The 16,955-nt window shown below is 50.5% G+C and overlaps 1 protein-coding gene across 1 annotated transcript in view; it reads right to left on the bottom strand.

Annotated features, from left to right (window-relative positions):
- Window positions 1–16,497, bottom strand: part of LOC138664870 (uncharacterized) — a 58,744-nt gene extending 42,247 nt beyond the window's left edge. Inside the window, exons 1-2 of the mRNA XM_069751880.1 lie at window positions 16,374–16,497; window positions 12,216–12,309 (exon numbers count right to left, since the gene is read on the bottom strand). The gene's annotated coding sequence lies outside the window, so the exon portion shown is untranslated. The remainder of the gene's footprint in view (window positions 1–12,215; window positions 12,310–16,373) is intronic.
- Window positions 16,498–16,955: the final 458 nt, after the last annotated feature.

The raw sequence follows: 16,955 nt of genomic DNA, 5'->3' as shown, positions 1-16,955 counted from the left end.
TATTTTTTAGCTGATCCTCTAAGCGGTCAAGCCACACTATCAGTGACCGTGCTGTGCAAGTGGCTGCAATCGCTGGTCTTAGGGATCCTGCTGATGTTTCCCAAGCCCCTTTCAGGAAAACGTCGGCCTTCCTATCTAGTGGATCTCTTAGATTTCCTAGATCTTCAAACGGAAGGGAGGTTCTTTTACACGCCTTGGCCACTGTTGCGTCCAGTTTCGGAGCCTTGTCCCATGAGGACGAAGCTTCCTCCTCGAATAGATATCTCCTCTTAAATGCCGGTGGAAGCGAACGTTTCCTTTCGGGTTTTTTCCACTCCTTTGTAATCAATGTATTTATCTTATCCACCACTGGAAAAGACCTTCTGGATTTTCGATCTAGGCCTTTAAACTTAATGTCCTGCATGGAGCATTCTGTCTGGGTCTCCTCAACCCCATTGTGTTGTCTACCGCTTTAACAAGATGGTTTACTCTGTCTAGCGGCAAGCAGGAGTGACCGGATTCGGTCTCTATAGATGAAGAGGATGAAGGAAAGGAATCAGAGCTCAGTTCACCCGAGTCCGACCCCAAATCCGAAATTGTTGACCTAATATGTTTGCTTCTCCTGACATCTGTTTTCTGGGACATGGATTTAATAGAACCTTTAACTTCCTGTCTAACCATATCCCTTAGAGTGGAAGTAAGGTCAGGGGCGTCCTCCTCAATTAAGCGTTCTGTGCAGGGTTTACATAGCTTTCTGTCATGGCCACCTGGGAGTGGTTCCCCACATTTGGCGCACTCCCTATGTTTGGCTTTGGCGGAACATTTTCTCCCCTAACAAGGAGAGAGGGAATATAAGGAGGAACAGGAAATCACTAAGTGAACTTTCACGTAGATCACTTACCCAAACGTGCAGTGATTGGTACCGTAATCAGTGGGGGGTCCTTCCTAGCCGGCAAAGTTTGACGGCTTGAGGACTTGCTCTGCCTCGATTTTTGGGTATCCTTGCATCCACCAGCGCGACTACTGCCTCTAGATCGCCGCTGGGATATAATTCGAGGCTCTTCACTGGGCTGAATCTGCTGCTGCTGCTTGTCAGGCTGTGGTGCTCCCTGCTCCAGCGACTCCTGTTATGAATAGGTAATTCAGAACCACAATGGACCTTGAAGTTCAGAGCACACAAGTGACCTGACAAAAACCACAAAACATAGGACGAGCTCTGAGACATGGAAACTCTGCTGACCGCAATCCCTAAACCTATCAAACCACACTAGAGGTAGCCGTGGATTGCGCCTAACGCTCCCTATGCAACTCGGCACAGCCTGACAAACTAGCTAGTCCTGAAGATAGAAAAATAAGCCTACCTTGCCTCAGAGAAATTCCCCAAAGGAAAAGGCAGCCCCCCACATATAATGAATGTGAGTTAAGATGAAAATACAAACACAGAGATGAAATAGATTTAGCAAAGTGAGGCCCGACTTACTGAATAGACCGAGGATAGGAAAGATAGCTTTGCGGTCAACACAAAAACCTACAAACAACCACGCAGAGGGGCAAAAAGACCCTCCGCACCGACACGGTACGGAGGTGCTCCCTCTGCGTCTCAGAGCTTCCAGCAAGCAAGCAGAACCAAAAAAGCAAGCTGGACAGAAAATATAGCAACAAAAGGACACAAGCAGAACTTAGCTTATGCTGAGCAGACAGTCCACAGGAACGATCCAGGAGGAAGCAAGACCAATACTAGAACATTGACTGGAGGCCAGGATCAAAGCACTAGGTGGAGTTAAATAGAGCAGCACCTAACGACTTAACCTCATCACCTGAGGAAGGAAACTCAGAAGCCTCAGTACCACTCGTGACCACAGGAGGGAGCTTGATCACAGAATTCACAACAGTACCCCCCCCCCCTTGAGGAGGGGTCACCGAACCCTCACCAGAGCCCCCAGGCCGACCAGGACGAGCCATATGAAAGGCACGAACAAGATCGGCAGCATGGACATCAGAGGCAAAGACCCAGGAATTATCTTCCTGACCATAACCCTTCCACTTAACCAGATACTGGAGTTTCCGTCTCGAAACACGAGAATCCAAAATCTTCTCCACTATATACTCCAACTCCCCCTCCACCAAAACCGGGGCAGGAGGATCAACAGATGTAACCACAGGCGCCACGTATCTCCGCAACAATGACCTATGGAATACGTTATGGATGGAAAAAGAATCTGGAAGGGTCAAACGAAAAGACACAGGATTAAGAACCTCAGAAATCCTATACGGGCCAATGAAACGAGGCTTAAACTTAGGAGAGGAAACCTTCATAGGAATATAACGAGATGACAACCAAACCAAATCCCCAACACGAAGTCGGGGACCCACACAGCGTCTGCGATTAGCGAAACGTTGAGCCTTCTCCTGGGACAAGGTCAAATTGTCCACTACATGAGTCCAAATCCGCTGCAACCTGTCCACCACAGCATCCACACCAGGACAGTCCGAAGACTCAACCTGCCCTGAAGAGAAACGAGGATGGAACCCAGAATTGCAGAAAAACGGTGAAACCAAGGTAGCCGAGCTGGCCCGATTAATAAGAGCAAACTCAGCCAACGGCAAAAAGGACACCCAATCATCCTGATCAGCAGAAACAAAACATCTCAGATATGTTTCCAAGGTCTGATTGGTTCGTTCAGTCTGGCCATTTGTCTGAGGATGGAAAGCCGAGGAAAAAGACAAATCAATGCCCATCGTAGCACAAAAGGCTCACCAAAACCTCGAAACAAACTGGGAACCTCTGTCAGAAACGATGTTCTCTGGAATGCCATGTAAACGAACCACATGCTGGAAGAACAATGGCACCAAATCAGAGGAGGAAGGTAATTTAGACAAGGGTACCAAATGGATCATCTTAGAGAAGCGATCACAAACTACCCAAATGACCGACATTTTTTGAGAGACGGGGAGATCCGAAATAAAATCCATAGAGATATGTGTCCAAGGCCTCTTCGGGATCGGCAAGGGTAAAAACAACCCACTGGCACGAGAACAGCAGGGCTTAGCCCGAGCACAAATCCCACAGGACTGCACAAAAGAACGCATATCCCGCGACAGAGACGGCCACCAAAAGGATCTAGCCACCAAATCTCTGGTACCAAAGATTCCAGGATGACCAGCCAACACCGAACAATGAACCTCAGAGATAACTTTATTCGTCCACCTATCAAGTGACCTGACAAAAACCACAAAACATAGGACGAGCTCTGAGACGTGGAAACTCTGCTGACCACAATCCCTAAACCTATCAAACCACACTAGAGGTAGCCGTGGATTGCGCCTAACGCTCCCTATGCAACTCGGCACAGCCTGACAAACTAGCTAGTCCTGAAGATAGAAAAATAAGCCTACCTTGCCTCAGAGAAATTCCCCAAAGGAAAAGGCAGCCCCCCACATATAATGACTGTGAGTTAAGATGAAAATACAAACACAGAGATTAAATAGATTTAGCAAAGTGAGGCCCGACTTACTGAATAGACCGAGGATAGGAAAGACAGCTTTACGGTCAACACAAAAACCTACAAACAACCACGCAGAGGGGCAAAAAGACCCTTCGCACCGACTAACGGTACGGAGGTGCTCCCTCTGCGTCTCAGAGCTTCCAGCAAGCAAGCAGAACCAAAAAAGCAAGCTGGACAGAAAATATAGCAACAAAAGGACACAAGCAGAACTTAGCTTATGCTGAGCAGACAGTCCACAGGAACGATCCAGGAGGAAGCAAGACCAATACTAGAACATTGACTGGAGGCCAGGATCAAAGCACTAGGTGGAGTTAAATAGAGCAGCACCTAATGACTTAACCTCATCACCTGAGGAAGGAAACTCAGAAGCCGCAGTACCACTCGTGACCACAGGAGGGAGCTTGATCACAGAATTCACAACAGACTCCATCCTTACAATGAGTCAGAAGCACTCAGCAGTCGTCAGACTCCTCATTAAATACTCCCAAGGTACCGCCCCCTGATGGGGGTCAGCAGGCTCCAGGTGATCTGCCCGGTACCATGATTAAATGTTGGAGTGCCTCCCCCAGGGCTGCGCCCGGGACCAACCGTAAACAGACCTCCGCCCCCCCCCCCCCCCCTCCGAAGGCCCATCCGCAAACCCTGCCCCACATAATCGCAGGTACCAGGATCAGGCGAGAACGCGGCAGCAACGCCATCGACTGGCGCGGTCCCACTACGCATGCCCCGCCGCGTCATCAGGCCGTGCCGCCAGCCGCGTCATCCATACACGCCCCTTCCGGTCGTAACCGCGGTGAGCGAGCCAATGCGCGATCGAGAAAGCCAGCGCTGCCCAGCTGACTCGCACATCACCACCAGGCCACGGACAGACCCCGGGAGGACCCCCGGGCACGGCCAAGGCAGAAGACCCCATATACTCACCTGGCACCTGACAGCAACGGATCACTTAAGAGGCAAGCATTTAGATAAAAGCTGCCCCTCTCTGCTGACACCGACACCAGCAGTTCCCCTGTCGTGTGGTGCTTCCGGCATCCTGGACAGACTGAGGTAGGGGACCCCCGCTACCTGAATCGGCCTGCCAGGACAGGGTTATCTTCGTTTCTTTGACCTTCTTCATAAGGCCTGTCTGAAGAGGTTCCCCTGTTAGGGACAGGAAACCAACTGATGCTGGAGAGAGGTGCCGCCCTTTTATGTCTGTAGGTTTCCTGTCCCAGAAGGGCGGATCCCCTCTCTCATGGTGCTGTCATGGCGACTGAATAATTAAGGATTTCAATGCCTTCTTTTTGTTCTCATATGAAATAAGGGAGCTGTTCCTTCTCCTTATTGAGAACACGTAACAGGCGGTTTATACCTTGTGGGAATAAAAGGACAAGAAACAGGAAAAACCCAATGTGGCTAAACAAAGAAGTAAAAGGGGCAATTAACAGTAAAAAGAAAGCATTTACACTACTAAAGCAGGAGAGCACCGCTGAAGCTCTAAAAAAACTATAGGGAGAAAAATACTTTATCTAAAAACCTAATTAAAGCTGCAAAAAAGGAAACAGAGAAGCACGTTGCTAAGGAGAGTAAAACTAATCCCAAACTGTTCTTCAACTATATCAATAGTAAAAGAATCAAAAGTGAAAGTGTAGGCCCCTTAAAAAATTGTGAGAAAAGAATAGTTGTAGATGACAAGGAAAAAGCTAATATATTAAACACCTTCTTCTCCATGGTATTCACAGTGGAAAATAAAATGCTAGGTGAAATGTCGAGAGACCAAGAAAACCCTATATTAAGGGTCACCAATCTAACCCAAGAAGAGGTGCGAAACCGGCTAAATAAGATTAAAATAGGTAAATCTCTGGGACCGGATGACATACACCCACGAGTACTAAGAGAACTAAGTAATGTAATAGACAAACCATTATTTCTTATATTTAGCGACGGGGTCTGTTCCACAGGACTGGCGCATAGCAAATGTGGTACCAATATTCAAAAAAGGCTCTAAAAGTGAACCTGGAAATTATAGGCCAGTAAGTTTAACCTCTATTGTTGGTAAAATATTTGAAGGGTTTCTGAGGGATGTTATTCTCGATTATCAATGAGAATAACTGTTTAACTCCATATCAGCATTGGATTTATGAGGAATCACTCCTGTCAAACCAATCTAATCAGTTTTTATGAAGAGGTAATCTATAGACTGGACCAAGGTGAGTCATTGGAAGTGGTATATCTTCATTTTTCCAAAGCGTTTGATACCGTGCCTCACAAGAGGTTGGTACATGAGAATGCTGGGTCTGGGGGAAAATGCATGTAAATGGGTAACTGGCTTAGTGATAGCAAGCAGAGGGTGGTTATAATTGGTATATTCTCTAACTGGGTCACTGTAACCAGTGGGGTACCACAGGGGTTGGTGTTGGGACATATTCTCTTCAACATATTTATTAACGCTCTGGTAGAATGTTTACACAGTAAAATATCAATATTTGCAGATGATACAAAACTGTGTAAAGCAGTCAATACAAGAGAACATAGTATTCTGCTACAGATGGATCTGGATAAGTTGGAAACTTGGGCCGAAATGTGGCAGATGCAGTTTAACAATGATAAATGTAAGGTTATACACATGGGTAGAAGGAATCAATATCACCAATACACACTGAACGGGAAACCACTGGGTAAATCTGACATGGAGAAGGACTTGGGGATCCGTGTTAATGATAAACTTACCTGGAGTAGCCTTTGCCAGGTAGCGGCTGCCAAGGCAAAAATTATCATGGGGTGCATTAAAAGAGGTCTAGATACACATGATGAGAGCATTATACTGCCTCTGTACAAATCGCTGGTTAGACCGAACATGGAGTACTGTGTACAGTTTTGGGCACCGGTGCTCAGGAAGGATATAATGGAACTAGAGCGAGTACAAATGAGGGCAACAACATTAATAATGGGGATGGAGGAACTACAATACTCAGAGAGATTATCAAAATTAGGATTATTTAGTCTAGAAAAAAGACGACAGAGGGGCGATCTAATAACCATGAATAAGTATATAAGGGGACAATACAAATATCTCTCAGAGGATCTGTTTATACCAAGGAAGGTGACGGTCACAAGGGGACAGTCTCTACGTCTGGAGGAGAGAAGGTTTTTCCACCAACATAGAAGAGGATTTTTTACTGTTAGGGCAGTGTGAATCTGCAATTCCTTGCCTGAGGAGGTGGTGATGGCGAACTCAGTCGAGGGGTTCAAGAGAGGCCTAGATGTCTTCCTGGAGTGTAACAATATTGTATCTTAGTTATTAGGTTCTTTAGAAGGATGTAAATCTGGGGATTTATTCTGACGGACCATAGGCTGAACTGGATGGACAAATGTCTTTTTCGGCCTTGCTAACTATGTTACTATGTACTGTGATGCAGTGACCCCTGTGGTAGCTAGGGAGCGCTGTGTCTGCTCCTTGGGATGTGCATGGAGGCATATCTATTGTGATAATCGTGGTGAAACAGTGACTGACAGAATTGTGAGTGGCCGATATGTGTCGCTGAGGGAGTCTGCGTGGTAAGTCTGATGCAATGTTGTTGTTCTGGGACCTTTAGTCCCTCAAGAGTGTGTATATGTATGGTGTAGTTGTAAGGGAGACTTACTAAGCTAGTTGTGTGAGATGGGCGGGACAAACTAGCCACACATCTACACTCCCACCCAGGGGAGTGGTTAAGGGTATATAATGTGACCAGGGTGTGAGTCACATGTTCCTGTGTGGTTCCAGTGTTTGGACCTGAGTGGTGAAGGTCCTGGAAGTATGTGTTGGATTTCCTGGGAGTAGGAATCCTGAAGAGCACATGCTAATGTGTTGGATTTCCTGGGAGTAGGAGTCCTGAATAGCACACTGAACAACCTGTGTTGGATTTCCTGGGAGTAGGAGTCCTGAAGAGCACATGGTGGGGCTTTGGACTTGCTAGTGGCCTGGGGTTTTGGACTGACACCCTGAATAGCACCTGGACAGGTCATATGCCTGGGGTGTTGGACGAGGTCCTGAATAGCACCTGGACAGGTCACATGGGCGGTTCATGTGAGGAGGAGACGCCAGTGTGTTGGATTTCCTGGGAGTAGGAATCCTGAATAGCACACTGGGCAACCTGTGTTGGAAGACCTGGGAGGAGGCTTCCTGAAGAGCACATGCTGGGGTGTTGGGAGGTTCTGGGAGTAGGACCGGATCCCTGAATAGCGCACAGTGACTGTGGTTCTGGATGGTCTATGTTGGGGAAGCTACCGTCCTTCGGTGGGTCTGGACCGACTAAGATATGCCGCCCAGGCAAGTTGGTGATCCCTGTGAGGCAGCTTTCCCAGAGGAGTGGACTGACAAGGAGCCAGCAGGTGGAGCAGGAGCTCCAGTAAGGTACCTATACAGACTGTTGGTGCTTGTGATGTTCCATGAACTGTGTGGTCTCCCACAGTGACTGAACCCAGTGAGGTTCGGGGTGTTTAGAGACCGCGACACAGTGTCATATGCGCTGTATGTGACTTGGGACATTGGTGAAGTGTACGGCGTACAGACACCCATGGTAACTGGGCGAAGTGAGAGGTCCAGCATGTTTAGTGTCCGTGAGTCAAAGCCGTAAATGAAGTGTTAAGATAAAGCTGCAAGTTAATATCACCAGTTGGTGCCTGTTGTTTCTACGAAATGTACATAATGAACTGTGCATAACCCGGTTTATGACCCTTTAATAAACCGCATGGACTGTGTTTAAGCGAAAAATGGTGCCTGACTACGTTAATCCCGAACCAAGCGAGTGTCCCCCAATACACTTAGTGAGAGCAATCTTACATATGGTGGAGAATGTGGCAACGATCCAGAAAGCATGTGTGGAGTTAATGCCTGGAACTCGGCGGGGTTACGAAGGTGACAAGCGTCTTGCTGTGGATCGACGGGTCCACGAAGTTTGCGGTGGAGCCGTGCAGAGCCTTGTGGAGCGTAGCTGCAGTTGCAGCAAGAGGTTCCGCAGCAGGTGGAGCTGCAGTGGAAGTGGCTTGTGGTCAGCAGCCGGAGGTGCAGGTTATATGTGACTGCAGCCGGAGCTGTGGTAGTACCAGCAGGAGCTGGTGAAGTGACATATAAAAAAAATATATATTTTTTTTTCTTTCCTCTCAGGTCGTGCAGACTCTTAAAGGGCCAGTACAAGCCTAGAGACATAGTGGTGTACTGTGCCTGAGTTCCGTGGGGGAGTCCACGGAGTGTACCCCAGGGAAGGGGATGGATGCCCAAAAGGGGGCGGAGTCCCAAAAAGGGGCGGTGACCCAAACGGGGATGGAGGCCCAAAAAGGGGTAGAGCCAAAAAAGGGGCGGCGATCAGTGACGAGGCACGACTGTATCCTTTTTGGCTGGATGGAGAGCGTGTGCGGGGGTTGTTAGACCCGGAGAGGGAAGCGTCCTTGGGATGTGCATGGAGGCATTTCTATTGTGATAATCATGGTGAAACAGTGACTGGCAGAATTGTGAGTGGCCGATATGTGTCACAGAGGGGGTCTGCGTGGTAAGTCTGATGCATTGTTGTTGTTCTGGGGCCTGTAGTCCCTCAATAGTGTGTATATGTATGGTGTAGTTGTAAGGGAGACTTACTAGGCTAGTTGTGTGAGATGGGTGGGACAAACTAGCCACACATCCACACTCCCACCCAGGGGAGTGGTTAAGGGTATATAATGTGACCAGGGTGTTGGTCACATGTTCCAGTGTTTGGAGCTGAGTGGTGAAGGTCCTGGAAGTATGTGTTGGATTTCCTGGGAGTAGGAATCCTGAAGAGCACATGCTAATCTGTTGGATTTCCTGGGAGTAGGAGTCCTGAATAGCACATGCTGGTGTGTTGGATTTCCTGGGAGGAGTCCTCAATAGCACACTGAACAACCTGTGTTGGATTTCCTGGGAGTAGGAGTCCTGAAGAGCACATGGTGGGGCTTTGGACGTGCTAGTGGCCTGGGGTGTTGGACTGACGTCCTGAATAGCACCTGGACAGGTCATATGCCTGGGGTATTGGACTGACTGTTGTGAATTCAGCTTTTGGGCTCCCTCCGGTGGTTGTAGAGGGTAATGCAGTTGTGCCTGGACCGCAGGAGTGGACAGGTGTATCTACTAATTGCAAAACTGACTGGGGTATATAGCTTTGCTGGATCCTTTAGTCAGTGCCAGTTGCCCATTGTTCTTGAAGGATTCACTTCCCTGCTGGTCTCTCCAGTTTGCTGTGTTTTTCTACAAAGATAAGATAAGTCCTGGCTTTGTTTTTGCTGTCCACCTGCAGTGGACCTTATAGTTCTGTTCATTTTCATGTTTTTGTCTTGTCCAGCTTGGTCTGTGAAGGATTTTTTGCAGCCTAGCTATTTCTCTGGAGATGCAGATATACCCCCATGTCTTTAGTCAGATGTGGTGATCCGTATTTTCTGCGGTGGATATTTTCTAGTGTTTTTATACTGACCGCATAGTACTCTGTTCTATTCTTTCTTTTTAGCTACTATGGCCTCCTATGCTAAAATCTGATTTCATATCTACGTATGTTATTTCCCTCTCCTCTCACAGTCAATATTTGTGGGGGGCTATCTATCCTTTGGGGATTTTCTCTGAGGCAAGATAGGTTTCCTGTTTCTGTCTTTAGGGGTAGTTAGATCTTAGGCTGTGTCGAGGGGTCTAGGGAGCGTTAGGTACCCCCCACGGCTACTTTTAGTTGCGCTGCTAGGTTCAGGGTTTGCGGTCAGTACAGGGACCACCTTCTCCAGAGTACGTCTCATGCTGCTCCAAGGCCACCAGATCATAACACTGACGTCCTGAATAGTACCTGGACAGGTCATATGCCTGGGGTGTTGGACGAGGTCCTAAATAGCACCTGGACAGGTCACATGGGCGGTTCATGTGAGGAGGAGACGCCAGTGTGTTGGATTTCCTGGGAGTAGGAATCCTGAATAGCACACTGGGCAACCTGTGTTGAAAGACCTGGGAGGAGGCTTCCTGAAGAGCACATGCTGGGGTGTTGGGAAGTTCTGGGAGTAGGACCGGATCCCTGAATAGCGCACAGTGACTGTGGTTCTGGATGGTCTATGCTGGGGAAGCTACCGTCCTTCGGTGGGTCTGCACTGACTAAAATATGCCGCCCAGGCAAGTTGGTGATCCCTGTGAGGCAGCTTTCCCGGAGGAGTGGACTGACAAGGAGTCAGCAGGTGGAGCAGGAGCTCCAGTCAGGTACCTATGCAGACTGTTGGAGCTTGTGATGTTCCATGAACTGTGTGGTCTCCCACAGTGACTGAACCCAGTGAGGTTCGGGGTATTTAGAGACCGCGACACAGTGTCATATGCGCTGTATGTGACTTGGGACATTGGTGAAGTGTACGGCGTACAGACACCCATGGTAACTGGGCGAAGTGAGAGGTCCAGCATGTTTAGTGTCCGTGAGTCAAAGCCGTAAATGAAGTGTTAAGATAAAGCTGCAAGTTAATATCACCAGTTGGTGCCTGTTGTGTTTCTAAGAAATGTACATAATGAACTGTGCATAACCCGGTTTATGACCCTTTAATAAACCGCATGGACTGTGTTTAAGCGAAAAATGGTGCCTGACTACGTTAATCCCGTACCAAGCGAGTGTCCCCCAATACACTTAGTGAGAGCAATCTTACAGTACCCACTTGGCCAAGCGTACATGAATATGGCAGCGTCCGGAGGAATAGATAACAGCCATCCAAGGTGCACCTGGCTACCTTAGCTCCTTTTTTCCACTGGCGTGCTAAGTGTGCATGCTCATGAGATGGTCACGGGACATAGCTACAGCCATCGACTATCTGCCATTTTACACAGGGACCATACACAAGGTAGAAGGGGAAACTGTAGGTTTTGATATTGCAGTGAGGTCAGAATATTTTCAGGCAGTGCTTTGATAGACGAGTGCCTCCCTACAGTTATGGTGAAAGATAAAGAGAAAACTTTATTTAGGTCTGGCAACATACACTGAATGATCAATAGTGGAGAATCAAAGTAGGACAAGAAAACTCCCAATATTTCATTAATATTCTAGCAGTTAGGCATCAGGACAAAGCAAATAACATGAGTGTAGTATACAATGAACAGTGGCATTATAGTGCTACATACCAACGCCACGCCATCCAAACAACCCTGCGCCTACAAACCACAGACAGTTCCTGTTTCGGTTCTTCCTCCTGTTATTTTAGCTGCGTAGGCTGAGCTCCATCTTCTACAATGTGCCACCAGAATACAAAAAGAGGGAGCACTGTGATCACCCCATCATTCTCCGTACAGTAGAGGATGGTGTAATATCCATGTTGCCCTCTAAAATCCTGACCACACATTGCATCCACAGCGCCCCTATAACAAATCACCCCGGATCCTACGAGACGCTATTTGGGGTCTAGATCAGCATCTTTTTTTGATAATTAGTAGATTACAAACTTTTCTTTTTTCTTCATTTTTTTTAAGACAGTACATGGAAAAAAATAAATTAGGGTAAAGCCTTGTATAGGAAACCCAATTTCATATATTTTATACAATTATTATATATTTGGGGTCTCCTTTCAGGACCTTTATCAAACAGCCAAAAGAAAGGGTGGCTATAAAGAAAGTCTCATTCTCTCTCTGAATGACCAAGACTGTCCCCTCCTTAGACTGACCACCACCCAGGAGCTGACATACCATTGGTACCACTGCACAGGGGTAAGGGGGCCATTTCCACCACCAAAGCAAGAGAAATTATACTGAATTACCGTAGGCATATATTCGTTTTGCACAGGGGTCCTTTTCTCTCTGTGTCTGCTTCTGTCGCCAACAGCGTAATGCCCGATTTTCCCCGTGGTGCCGCTGTGAAGGAACAAGAGAACTGAATGCTGTGTGACCAGACAGTGGGACACCATATTATCCGACTATTTTACAAAATTCTCTGGTGTACACAATCCTTATCGGTATGGATTTTTTAGGGCATAAAGGGGGTGCAGCCCTCCCTGGCTCATGTGGGCAGCCAAAAAGGGGGTGCAGCTCGCCCTGGCTCATGTGGGCAGCCATAAAGGAGGTCCTGCTTGTCCTGGCTCATGTGGGCAGCCATAAAGGGGGTGCAACTCGCCTTGGCTCATGTGGACAGCCATAAAGGGGGTGCAACTCTCCCTGGCTCATGTGGGCAGCCATAAAAGGGCTGCTGCTTGTCCTGGCTCATGTGGGCAGCCATAAAGGGGGTGCAACTCGCCTTGGCTCATGTGGACAGCCATAAAGGGGGTGCAACTCTCCCTGGCTCATGTGGGCAGCCATAAAGGGGGTGCAGCTCGTCCTGGCTCATGTGGGCAGCCATAAAGGGGGTGCAGCTCGCCCTGGCTCATGTGGGCAGCCATAAAGGGGGTGCAGCTCGCCCTGGCTCATGTGGGCAGCCATAAAGGGGCTGCTGCTCACCCTGGCTCATGTGGGCAGCCATAAAGGGGGTGCAGCTCGCCCTGGCTAATTTGGGCAGCCAAAAAGGGGGTGCAGCTCGCCCTGGCTCATGTGGGCAGCCATAAAGGGGCTGCTGCTCGTCCTGGCTCATGTGGGCAGCCATAAAGGGGCTGCTGCTTGTCCTGGCTCATGTGGGCAGCCATAAAGGGCTGCTGCTCGTCCTGGCTCATGTGTGCAGCCATAAAGCGGGTGCAGGTCACCCTGGCACATGTGGGCAGACATAAAGCGGGTGCAGGTCGTCCTGGCTCATGTGGGCAGCCATAAAGGGGCTGCTGCTCGCCCTGGCTCATGTGGGCAGCCATAAAAGGGCTGCTGCTCGTCCTGGCTCATGTGGGCAGCCATAAAGGGGCTGCTGCTTGTCCTGGCTCATGTGGGCAGCCATAAAGCGGGTGTAGCTCGCCCTGGCTCATGTGGGTAGCCATAAAGGGGGTGCAGCTCGTCCTGGCTCATGTGGGCAGTCATAAAGGGGGTGCAGCTCGCCCTGGCTCATGTGGGCAGCCATAAAGGGGCTGCTGCTCGCCCTGGCTCATGTAGGCAGCCATAAAGGGGCTGCTGCTCGCGCTGGCTCATGTGGGCAGCCATAAAGGGGCTGCTGCTCGTCCTTGCTCATGTGGGCAGCCATAAAACGGGTGCAAGTCGCCCTGGCTCATGTGGGCAGCCATAAAGGGGCTGCTGCTTGTCCTGGCTCATGTGGGCAGACATAAAGGGCTGCTGCTCGTCCTGGCTCATGTGGGCAGTCATAAAGCAGGTGCAGCTCGCCCTGGCTCATGTGTGCAGCCATAAAGCGGGTGCAGGTCGCCCTGGCTCATGTGGGAAGACATAAAGCGGGTGCAGCTCGTCCTGGCTCATGTGGGCAGCCATAAAGGGGCTGCTGCTCGTCCTTGCTCATGTGGGCAGCCATAAAGGGGTTGCTGCTCATCCTGGCTCATGTGCGCAGCCATAAAGGGGCTGCTGCTCGCCCTGGCTCATGTGGGCAGCCATAAAGGGGCTGCTGCTCGCCCTGGCTCATGTGGGCAGCCATAAAAGGGCTGCTGCTTGTCCTGGCTCATGTGGGCAGCCATAAAGTGGGTGCAGCTCGCCCTGGCTCATGTGGGTAGCCATAAAGGGGGTGCAGCTCGTCCTGGTTCATGTGGGCAGTCATAAAGGGGGTGCAGCTCGCCCTGGCTCATGTGGGCAGCCATAAAGGGGCTGCTGCTCGTCCTGGCTCATGTGCGCAGCCATAAAGGGGCTGCTGCTCGCCCTAGCTCATGTGGGCAGCCATAAAGGGGCTGCTGCTCGCCCTGGCTCATGTGGGCAGCCATAAAAGGGCTGCTGCTCGTCCTGGCTCATGTGGGCAGCCATAAAGGGGCTGCTGCTTGTCCTGGCTCATGTGGGCAGCCATAAAGCGGGTGTAGCTCGCCCTGGCTCATGTGGGTAGCCATAAAGGGGGTGCAGCTCGTCCTGGCTCATGTGGGCAGTCATAAAGGGGGTGCAGCTCGCCCTGGCTCATGTGGGCAGCCATAAAGGGGCTGCTGCTCGCCCTGGCTCATGTAGGCAGCCATAAAGGGGCTGCTGCTCGCGCTGGCTCATGTGGGCAGCCATAAAGGGGCTGCTGCTCGTCCTTGCTCATGTGGGCAGCCATAAAACGGGTGCAAGTCGCCCTGGCTCATGTGGGCAGCCATAAAGGGGCTGCTGCTTGTCCTGGCTCATGTGGGCAGACATAAAGGGCTGCTGCTCGTCCTGGCTCATGTGGGCAGTCATAAAGCAGGTGCAGCTCGCCCTGGCTCATGTGTGCAGCCATAAAGCGGGTGCAGGTCGCCCTGGCTCATGTGGGAAGACATAAAGCGGGTGCAGCTCGTCCTGGCTCATGTGGGCAGCCATAAAGGGGCTGCTGCTCGTCCTTGCTCATGTGGGCAGCCATAAAGGGGTTGCTGCTCATCCTGGCTCATGTGCGCAGCCATAAAGGGGCTGCTGCTCGCCCTGGCTCATGTGGGCAGCCATAAAGGGGCTGCTGCTCGCCCTGGCTCATGTGGGCAGCCATAAAAGGGCTGCTGCTTGTCCTGGCTCATGTGGGCAGCCATAAAGTGGGTGCAGCTCGCCCTGGCTCATGTGGGTAGCCATAAAGGGGGTGCAGCTCGTCCTGGTTCATGTGGGCAGTCATAAAGGGGGTGCAGCTCGCCCTGGCTCATGTGGGCAGCCATAAAGGGGCTGCTGCTCGTCCTGGCTCATGTGCGCAGCCATAAAGGGGCTGCTGCTCGCCCTAGCTCATGTGGGCAGCCATAAAGGGGCTGCTGCTCACCCTGGCTCATGTGGGCAGCCATAAAAGGGCTGCTGCTAGTCAGTCCTAGCTCATGTGAGCAGCCATAAAGGGGGTGCAGCTCGCCCTGGCTCATGTGGGCAGCCAAGAAGGGGGTGCAGCTCGCCCTGGCTCATGTGGGCAGTCATAAAGCGGGTGCAGCTTGCCCTGGCTCATGTGGGCAGCCATAAAGGGGCTGCTGCTCGTCCTGGCTCATGTGGGCAGACATAAAGTAGGTGCAGCTCGCCCTGGCTCATGTGGGCAGTCATAAAGGGGTGCAGCTCATCCTGGCTCATGTGGGCAGTCATAAAGGGGGTGCAGCTCATCCTGGCTCATGTGGGCAGCCATGAAGGGGGTGCAGCTCGCCCTGGCTCATGTCAGAAAAAGTGGGTGCAGCTCGCCCTGGCTCATGTGGGCAGCCATAAAGGTGGTGCAGCTCGCCCTGGCTCATGTGGGCAGACATAAAGTGGCTTCAGCTCGCCCTGGCTCATGTGGGCAGCCATAAAGGGGGTGCAACTCACCCTGGCTCATGTGGGCAGCCATAAAGGGGGTGCAGCACTCCCTGGCTCATGTGGGCAGCCAGAAAGGAGGTGCAGCTCGCCATGGCTCATGTGGGCAGCCATAAAGGGGGTGCAGCTCGCCCTGGCTCATGTGGGCATTTTACAAACACCCACTCATTTAATAAGTGCAGTGTAATCCCCAATGTCCCGATTGTGACATAGTAGGGGCAGTAAAGACTTGACAGCTAATTAAAGTGGCCCATTACTGATGCCCCCTAGATCAGCTCGGGGTGTGTTATGCTGTGGGGTAGTCCAACGGGAAGAAATAGCTAGAAAAACAACCCTGTAACCTGGGTGGTAAAGGTCTGATCGTGCCCCGAACCCTCAATGCCCAGCAGTCCAGACGGAAAACCAGATTTGTACCTTGGGGCAAATGAAAGCACCTGTGGGGATGCTAGTGCGGCTATTACCTGTATGGTGGGCGGCAGAGGCACCACAAGTCCCAGCAGCACAGTGCATGCAGGTGTATAGCTCCCCGTTGTTGCAGAGCGCTAATATTTGCGTCGCAGAATTGCATTTCCGTATTATGGTGGATGGGGCAGAGAGAAGCGTTTGTTTAGCAGGAAGTGAACTATAGAAGGGCGACAATGTGAGGCCTGGGAGCCGCTTACCCTCCTGGAGCAGAGCTCTGTCACCGGCAGTCCCGTCGTCGTCCTTCTTGTCGGTTATGAGGTCAGACTCGCCTGGGAAACGCGCGGACGTTACGGGTAGGGCAGAAAGTCCATTCTGCAGAAATGAAAGTGAAAGCCGTGTAGTGCGCCACTACTGCCACACGGTGGCGGCATGCTACCGCTGCGGTGCGGTAGTCGGTGCAGCCAATCGCGCTGGTGACGGCTCGTCCTGCAGGCTCCGGACTCACTGGGCTGTGCTGCTGCACACTATAGGAATCGCTGTGAGGGGAAAGTAATAGTGAAGGCTACTTTCACACTAGCGTTTTTTTAATACGTCGCAATGCGTCATTTAGGGCCCCTTTCCACTTGTGAGGAAAAAAAACGGTCCGTAATCTGGACTGAAAAAACGGATGTAACGTATGCGATTGTCATGCGAGTGCAATGCGATTTTTAATCGCATCATCCGTTTTTACATCCGTATGACATCCGTATGCAATCCGTTTTTTTTCTCTGCAACTATTTTTATAGTCATTTACAGGACTATTTACAGTGTTCTATGCCACAGAATGGTAAGGTATCCGT

The sequence above is a fragment of the Ranitomeya imitator genome, chromosome 2 (genome assembly GCF_032444005.1).
Source record: "Ranitomeya imitator isolate aRanImi1 chromosome 2, aRanImi1.pri, whole genome shotgun sequence".
Lineage (NCBI taxonomy): Eukaryota > Metazoa > Chordata > Amphibia > Anura > Dendrobatidae > Ranitomeya > Ranitomeya imitator.
Note: the sequence above shows the minus strand (reverse complement) of the source record. Positions and strands in the feature narration are given on the sequence as shown.